Raw genomic sequence first — 8,769 nt, forward strand, 5'->3', positions numbered from 1 at the left:
CGCTGGGGACAGCAGAAGGACCTGGCTGTAACACCCCGAGGTGTCGGCGTGGCACGGGGCCGCGTGGAGCTGATGGGGGACATGGAGCTCGGCCGAGGGCAGCTGGGAGATGGCGGCAGCAATGGCTGCTCCTGGCTTGGCTCCCTCCTGCCCCGGGGACGTCCGTGTTGCCCCGCAGCCCGCAGCAGCGGTGTCTGCGGGAGGCAGCCGTGGGATGAGCAGGGATTCGAGGGGTTTATAGGCTGCCTGTGGCTCCAGGGCCATAGGCTGGTCACCCTGTCGTGGTTTAGCCCCAGCCGGCAACTCAGCACCACGCAGCCGCTCGCTCGCTCCCCCTGCCCCGGTGGGATGGGGGAGAGAATCGGAGGAGTAAGAGTGAGAAACACTCCTGGGTTGAGGTAAGAACAGTTTAATAACTGAAATAAAGTAAAGTAGTAATGATAATAGTAACAGTATAATAATGATAATAATAATAATGATATACAAAGCAAGTGATGCACAATGCAATTGCTCACCACCCGCCGACCGATACCCAGACAGCTCCCGAGCAGCGATCGCTGCTCCCCGGCCAACCCCCCCAGTTTCTATACTGAGCATGACGTTACGTGGTATGGAATAGCCCTTTGGTCAGTTTGGATCAACTCTTCTGGCTGTGCCCCCTCCCAGTTTCTTGTGCGCCTGGCAGAGCATGGGAAGCTGAAAAGTCCTTGACTAGCATAAGCAGTACTCAGCAACAACTAAAACATCAGTGTGTTATCAACATTCTTCTCCTACTAAATCCAAAACACAGCCCTATGCCAGCTACTAGGAAGAAAATTAACTCTATCCCAGCCGAAACCAGGACACCGCTCTTCTAACCCGCTCAAACACAAGCTGCAGGGTGTTCAGCATCACCGCCTGCGTGACTGATAAACTGGTGTGACTTTTTAAATGACAAATCTGCACCCACGTAGCCAGGGTCTCGTTCTACCCCAGGTACAGGAGGAAGCTTTCTGCAGCGGGGCAGCCTAGGAGCGGAGCATCGCCTGTGATGGGACCGCAAACAAGGTCTCTGCCCGGCCCGATGGGTAACTGCTCTCCAGTCGGAGTCACCTGAAAGCAATGGCGCGTAGAGACTTTGGGAGTGAGCCCAATGCCCCACTACATCCTAGTCACTTAGATGAATACTCTAGTTAGAATTAATTTTTTTGGCAAATTAAAACTATTATAGTTCATTACTTGTTAAATACCAATAAATAATTAGAAAAAATATGGAAAACTGCCTTAAGAAAATCAGGAACCTGTTAATAAAAGAATGCAAGAATAGGACCCTGGGGCCAGATTTAAAGAGATGTAACTCCCTTATGCCACTGTACTTTCAGTTGCTGGAAGGCAGCGTGCTGAATTTCTTCCTGGTTGCGGTAGCTCAGCTGACAATGTTACAAATGCGTGGGGAAATTGTTGGGGTTGCCTGTTCGCTCTCCACTTGGTGTCACACATTGAGCAATATGTCAACTGTACGGGTCTGTAGCTGAAGTGATATACCAACATACATATGTACCAGTGTCAGGCAAAGCAGACTATGTCTAAAAGCTAAGGATCTGAACTTTGTGTAGTACATTGAAAATAGCAACATTCAATAACCGGAGGGATTTTCATTATGCAGCAAATGTGTGGCTGGGTTCTCTGGCAGGTACATGTACCGATCTAATGAGGGTGGTGTTTCCTAGGAAGGGTTGCCCACTAAGGTGCACGTGTCCCCTATTCGTTCAAGAGCAGGACTCAAGTCTGTGTGGACACACTGACATTCTCCGTGATACTGCTTGTTTCTATGGATTTAGGGTCTGCTGGTGCCCTTGCAGAAATAAGTATCAGACTTGACCGGACCGACTTAAAGAAAGAAAGGCAAGCGTATCGCTTTCCTCATCCCTGGGACAAGCTAAACTCAGAGAACACCCACTTTACGCATCTTTACTTGTTGTGTTACAGGAGCGTTAACGTGCTAACTCCCTGCTGAGGGCAGGATGGTGGCCCAGGCACGGTCCACCGACCACGCAAGCAGGGCGAGTGCAGCTGAGTCTCGGCTGACGTGGGGCAGGTAACTGATGCAGGCACATAGCCAACGCTGCCTTGCTGAACTGAAAGGAAAATGTTAGCACCCTACCCACTGAGAGGAACTTAACCTAAACTGAATGACCAAAGATGAGAAAGATGAGACACAGCCTCATTTTTAAATGTCTCTTTAGCCTGAATCACATTCGCATCCCCATCTGCCTCGTCTCTGCCTAATGGTTTCAGCTTAACAGATCCGATGACTCGCATTCTCCAAGGCTGCTTTCCCATCTGCTTCACGGGGAAAAGGAGCGCATGTTGAGAGCACAGAAACCCCTTTCTTCAGGGTACTCTTCTTCAGAGTATGTTTAACAACCAAACAGGAGAGACAATGGTGTCAGAAGCATCTTTTGAGCTATATTTAGGCTGTCCAAACCCAGCAGGAGATCAGGCATTTCTGTCTCACAGCCAGCTAGAGAAGTGCTTCTGCTGGGATTTTTTTTAGTGCAATAATGCTTTTTAGTATTGATGTTACTAAAATTTAGCTTTACTGAGTAAATGTACACAAACACACACACACACACAGATGTATATATATCAACTGTATAGCTACAAATTCTATATATACACATGCAAATATGTATCTGTTGCATAGAAATGTTCATCTTCCCTACTTTGCTTTGTAAATAAGCTATATGTAGTAATTTCTTTTCTCTTAATTTCCCATTATCACGCATTAGGCCCAACCCAGCAACATGTTATGCATTTTTCTGACTCTTCTGGGATTTTCCGACAAGGATGCTCCGTTCCCTGCAGTCAGGTGTGCTGGGTAGTTTGTATTTTGATATTGACAGCGGGTCAGGCCCTGATCTTGGGAGCCCTTTTCTACGCGGTGCTTCCTATGACTTCTTGGCACCAAAACACAGGACAGAATTTATCTCTGTGCTGGGCATGCGGTTAGTACAGCTGACAGCTATTTTGCACATCCTTTGTATCTCCAGATCTGGCTCCCAAAGCTGGCGTTGGACCCCGAGGCAAGCAAAGCCGTTGAAATTCCTCTTGCTTGTCCCTGGTTACCAGCCACCAGGTTATCTGCCAGTTAAAAGTGCAGCAGGAGTAGTGCTCACAGGCTCTGTGGCTGTAAGAGAGGTGCTGCCCTGAGGGTATTTCATCTCTAGCTTTAAGAAAGCTTGTCACTGCCCTTTCAGGCTTGCGTCAAAAGGAGCACTAATGGAAAGCTATGTCTGAGAGCATGACCCCACGCTCCTAAAGCCACTGACTCAGTGAAAACTGAAGACAGCCTTAAACAGACTTGACCTAGCGCTGCGTAGGGGAAAATTCTTCCCTTCGTATCACAGTCACAGAGGAGTATTAATAGGAATAGTGAAAACCCAGCTTTAACCTTTCAGTCAGAGGGCTCAAGAAGCTCTAGAAGAGCTCATCATCGTTGTCCCCAGCTTACGGATGCAGACACTGAAGCACAGGAAAGTGAAACAATTTGTCCCAAAGCTACTTAGGCTGTGTCTAAACTATCTCCCCTAAAGCTGAGACCATGCCATAGGTACAGCACTGCCCTACCTGCCAGCGTAAGCAAGTGAGGATGGTTTTGGGTGCTGCAGGAACACCCTCTGAATTCTTCTAGCAGAAAATGCTTTTTTTTTAATTCTACCAGAAACATTGTGGAATATTGATCAAGGAATGTTTTGCTTTAAAGAAACAATGGGGTTTCTCATTAAAATCATTCTGCTAAAATACAAGCCCCAGAGCACACTGGGAGTTTTAAACAGGACAATTATTTTTCAGACACCTTTCAATATTTTCTGGCTTTTAAAGAGGAAAATTCCACTCCAGCTGTAAACAGACTATAACTAATGGGAAAACATTCTATGTACATTATTTACAAGCAACGAATTTTCAGCTTTTGCTAATCTCTGAACAGTTTTAAAGCATTTCTTAGCTGTTTTGCAACATGGTACAAACAGAAAAATTTATGAATGACTCTGCCACACCAATGAGGATCTCAGGGCTCTGCAGGTCAGATTCAAGGAAATGCTGGCCCACCAATCCTGTTGTCCTCAGTCGTTATTGATGCTTCTGACTTAATGCTTTATTGACTTACTATTTGTTCACAGAATTAATTTGCCTGGAGTCAGAGCCAGGAGAAGCTGTTGGGCCTCCTGCTGGGCTCGAGAGCAAAGTTTACTGAGTCTTTTGGCTAACTAGAAATAATTTTCCTTTACAATCTCAGGGCTCCTAGCATTCACCAGTCTAGCTTTTCAAAAACACATCCAGGGAGTGTACAGAATACAATAAATCCCTGGAAGAAGAATGCATGATTCACAAGCAAAATCTGATGTCTTGCATGAAATGAGACAGAAAACCACCCCATATCCTCCACTGCAGATGCTTGCCTGTAAAGAAAAATTACATGCTTAAAAGATTATGCTGGTTTTTGCTTTCAGAGCTTTTATACTATAGCAATAAAGCCATGGCAGTTTACCGCAGTTATTGCTCTGGGATAACAAGCCTGTGCCCAGACCCTGGGGCACACAGCAGAGGAGACAGATGGGTACATTTTGTTGCTGAGGGAAAGCGCTTCTGAGAGCAGTTTGGGAACTTCTTTTGCAAAGTGATGGATGTGTTCATCCACGCAAACTTGGAAGAAGGATGTGCCGGAATTTGGGCTAAGAAAACTCTGTACTATTTGTCCTCTATGTACAGTCCTGCAGACTTCATGTTGACAGATTTATCCTGTTACTGGAAACGCGTGAAAAATGTAAAGGAGTGACTAGAAGTATAAAAGAAATTAATAGCCTGGAGAAGAGGAGGCTCCAGGGAGGCCTATTGTGGCCTTTCAATACTTAAAGGGGGCTTATAAGAAAGATGGAGACAGACTTTTTAATAGGGCCTATAGCGACAGGACAAGGCGTAATGGTTTTAAACAAAAAGAGGGTAGGTTCAGACTAGATATAAGGAAGAAATAGTCCAAAACAACACCGCTGAGAGCCTGAGGAACCAGGTATCCCAGCAGAGCAAAGGGATGCTTCAGATGACAACAAGAACAGCAGAAGAATCAAAGGAGTTTCTGGGAGAAGCTTTAAGTATCATGAGAATGACTCCAAGGCAGGGGCAGAGAATATTGTAATGCCTGGGAAGAAGACATTGAGTGAGGGGCCACAAAGATGGTGGAGGTACTGGAGCATGTCTCCTATGTGGAAAAGCTGAGAGAGCTGGGACAATGTATATAACCTTTCAGCTAGGCAGGTGGTGGCTGTAGAAGGGACAGCATTCAACGCACCTAAGGTCTCTGCCGTCATGCAGAGACCCCCGGCTCCAGGCTCCCTAGCAGCCTGGCTGCTCTCCTGGAAACTCCTCTCAAACCACGTGAAATCAAAGGACTCTCTGTTGTGGAAAGAGAGCATCAACCTGGGAAAAGCCAAGAATAAAATATATATGCAGATGTGTATTTTTCCCTCTATATTCCAGATCTTTGCAAAAGTCTGTTTAACTTTTTCCCACAGATTTGTCAGAAAGTCCCACAGCAGCAGTCAAGTATTTCTCTGCAAGCCTGTCTTTACTTATAAGAGTTGCTGGCTTGGCCTGCCACTATCTAATTTGCTCTAAATCATCAGTTTCTACTCAAGTGCTGGGGAGGCCTGGTCTCCTGCCATAAGTCCTTTTGTTTAAACAAAGTCTCATATTAAAGTAACCACGGGATAGGAACCAAGGGCTGATCCAAGAGCAAAGTCTTGGAAAGAAACACTTGGACATAAAGCAAGTGCTATTTCGTTTCCTTATTTTCCCTTTTACCATCAAAATGTGGGTTTATGTTACAGTGAATCTCTGGGAAACACTAGAGGAAATGTGGGCTGGTAGATGAAATGTCCTCTGCAGGCACGCTCCTCTTTTTCCCAGCAGAACAAGTATCTCTTCTGGAGGTTCTGGCCCTGGGCTTTATGCAGTTTTAATTAAAACTTTATGGCTTTATATTGTACTGACTTCCTCAGCAAATACATGTTAAAATAGAAATGTCATTTTCATTGCAAATGGGAATTTGCTTTTTGATTTTTACCCAAAGCACTGAAACCAAAATCCATAAAAAGATTATCTAATTCCTGCAACTTTTAAGTTGTATAATTAAGTTTTGTAAGTTGTGTAGTGAATTAAGATGTGTAAATCACTAGTTCTTTTAAAATGTTTCTCGTTTGGGCTAACAATAAATTGGAAGATACTTGATGACAGGTTTCATGTGCAAAATCAAGGCAGGAGACTTCTGATGAGATAAATTTCTAATTTATTATATGTTACTACCTAGTGCTTTGGCAGCAGTAACGCTTGGGAGCTGCTGTCAGAGACCAGTAATACAATGGCAGCTCTGGCCAAGAAGCCAGCAAGCCTACAGCCATCGCACTGCTCCTGCACAGGCAGCCTTGCCTGCTTGCCTGGCCTTAGAGCTGCCCCTGCTTGGAGGGCTCCTGGGCGAGCACTGAGCAGCCTCAACTTTTTAGTCATTAAAACGCACCCTCTGTTCTGGAGGGCTGCCCACTTCTTTGTTTCTGCAGGCCAAAACATTACCCACCGAGAAATGAAAGCCCATGGATCTGCTGCCTTGGCTATACAGTGCACGGGGGCACGGGGGAGATCTCTTGACCTGCTGGCTTTTGCAGGAGAGCAGGCAATGAGCAGCAAGCGGGTGAGTCAGGGCCCAGAGCTACGAAAGTCAATGGTCACCCTCCGGGAAGTCAGTCGCATTGCCAGTGCTTGTCCTTTATCGGGCAGGTCACTAACTTACTGCTGCTCCCCTCCCCTTCACCCAAAGTCCACCATCTGTGACGTCCCTGCCTGCTAAACCCTCGTCTGAAATTCTGCCCTCTTTCTCTACCATATACCTCTTTGCACGTAAAAACTATTTTTCTAAAGCCAATTCTTACAGACACCGTGCCTAGCTTTCACTGGCTACTTCTTCATTAGCCAGTAATGCAGTGCCATAGGAGCAGATCAGTAAATTAAAGCAGTCAGTGCTGATTTCCTCACTGCTCCACTATATGTGGTCTCGGAATTTAAATTCAGACAACATTTAGTGTGCTACCTCAGACCAAACATTCTTGCCAGGCATGCACGTGAGACCTGTCATGTGCCTGGACCCTTATTTTCTCTAGCAGGGGCTGGTCTGTGCCTCAAGTGGAGCCTCCAGGGCTGTTTTCTCCCGGAGCAGCTGCTGTCACAACAGATCCGCTCTGCAAAATGAACCAGTGTGCAGCTGCAGGGCCATTGTCCTGGTTTCGGCTGGGATAGAGTTAATTTTCTTCCCAGTAGCCGGCACAGTGCTGTGTTTTGGATTTAATAGGAGAAGAATGTTGATAACACGCTGATGTTTTAGTTGTTGCTGAGTACTGCTTATGCTAGCCAAGGACTTTTTCAGCTTCCCATGCTCTGCCAGGCGCACAAGAAGCTGGGAGGGGGCACAGCCAGAAGAGTTGATCCAAACTGACCAAAGGGCTATTCCATACCATGTGACGTCATGCTCAGTATAGAAACTGGGGGGGGTTGGCCGGGGGGCAGCGATCGCTGCTCGGGAACTGTCTGGGTATCGGTCGGCGGGTGGTGAGCAATTGCATTGTGCATCACTTGCTTTGTATATTATTATTACTATTATTATTATTATTATTATTATTATTATTATTATTATTATTATTATTATTTTGTTGTTGTTGTTGTTGTTGTTGTTGTTGTTGTTATTATTATTATTATTATACTTTACTTTATTTCAATTATTAAACTGTTCTCATCTCAACCCAGGAGTGTTTCTCACTCTTACTCCTCCGATTCTCTCCCCCATCCCATCGGGGTAGGGGGAGTGAGCGAGCGGCTGCGTGGTGCTGAGTTGCTGGCTGGGGCTAAACCACGACAGCCATCAGGGAATTTTCTCCAAAACCACACTACTCCTCCAAGCCAAAACGCCAAAGCTGATGCCATTGTTATACTCTCTTCTCCCATATTGTCCCTGCCCCGCCATCCTCACGACACCTTACTCCTAGAGCTACAGGTCATATATTGGCTGTGCGGCACCTTGCCCTGCTTCCGCCTCCCCCGAGCACCCACGCGGCTGCAGCACACCACCACAGCTGGCACAGAAGAGGCTGCAGAACTGTCTCCTCTGCCAGCAATGAAGAAAATGAGGAGGACCAGCAGGTGCTAATACTGTTCACCAGATCTGGAGAGCCCAACTCAGTGGAATTTACCAGTTCACGTGCAAGGTGAATTCTGCCTGGAGGGGTAAGATTACGCATATGAGCCATCGTGACATTCAGTTTTGCCCATTGAGCGTGGTAACGCTCAGCTACCGTGAAGTAAAAATCAGACTGTGGATTTATGGTGTATGAACTATCTCCGTGTGGCAACGATGTGTGTGCATACTCTTGACCCATGCTAAATGTTAAATAAATGCCCCATTCTCACTGAAGAGCAAGCTTTGCTTTACTGTAGGATGGACACATATACAAGACTTGTTACCCCAGAGTAGCTCACACCTCCTAAATCCAGGTCCCAGTCTTCCTCACCAGCTTCTTGTATTCTGTGGAGTTGACTATATTAGGAAATTCCTTAGAGACAGGAACACTAATGTCTCCATTGCAATGTTGAAATTTTAAATGTTAATTTGTTGGTTTTGCTTAGGAAGCCAAAGACCATGCGATAAGTGACACCAAATGTGCCCAAATAAGCTGTGATTTTGCTGAG

The sequence above is a fragment of the Pelecanus crispus genome, chromosome 1 (genome assembly GCF_030463565.1).
Source record: "Pelecanus crispus isolate bPelCri1 chromosome 1, bPelCri1.pri, whole genome shotgun sequence".
Taxonomy (NCBI): domain Eukaryota; kingdom Metazoa; phylum Chordata; class Aves; order Pelecaniformes; family Pelecanidae; genus Pelecanus; species Pelecanus crispus.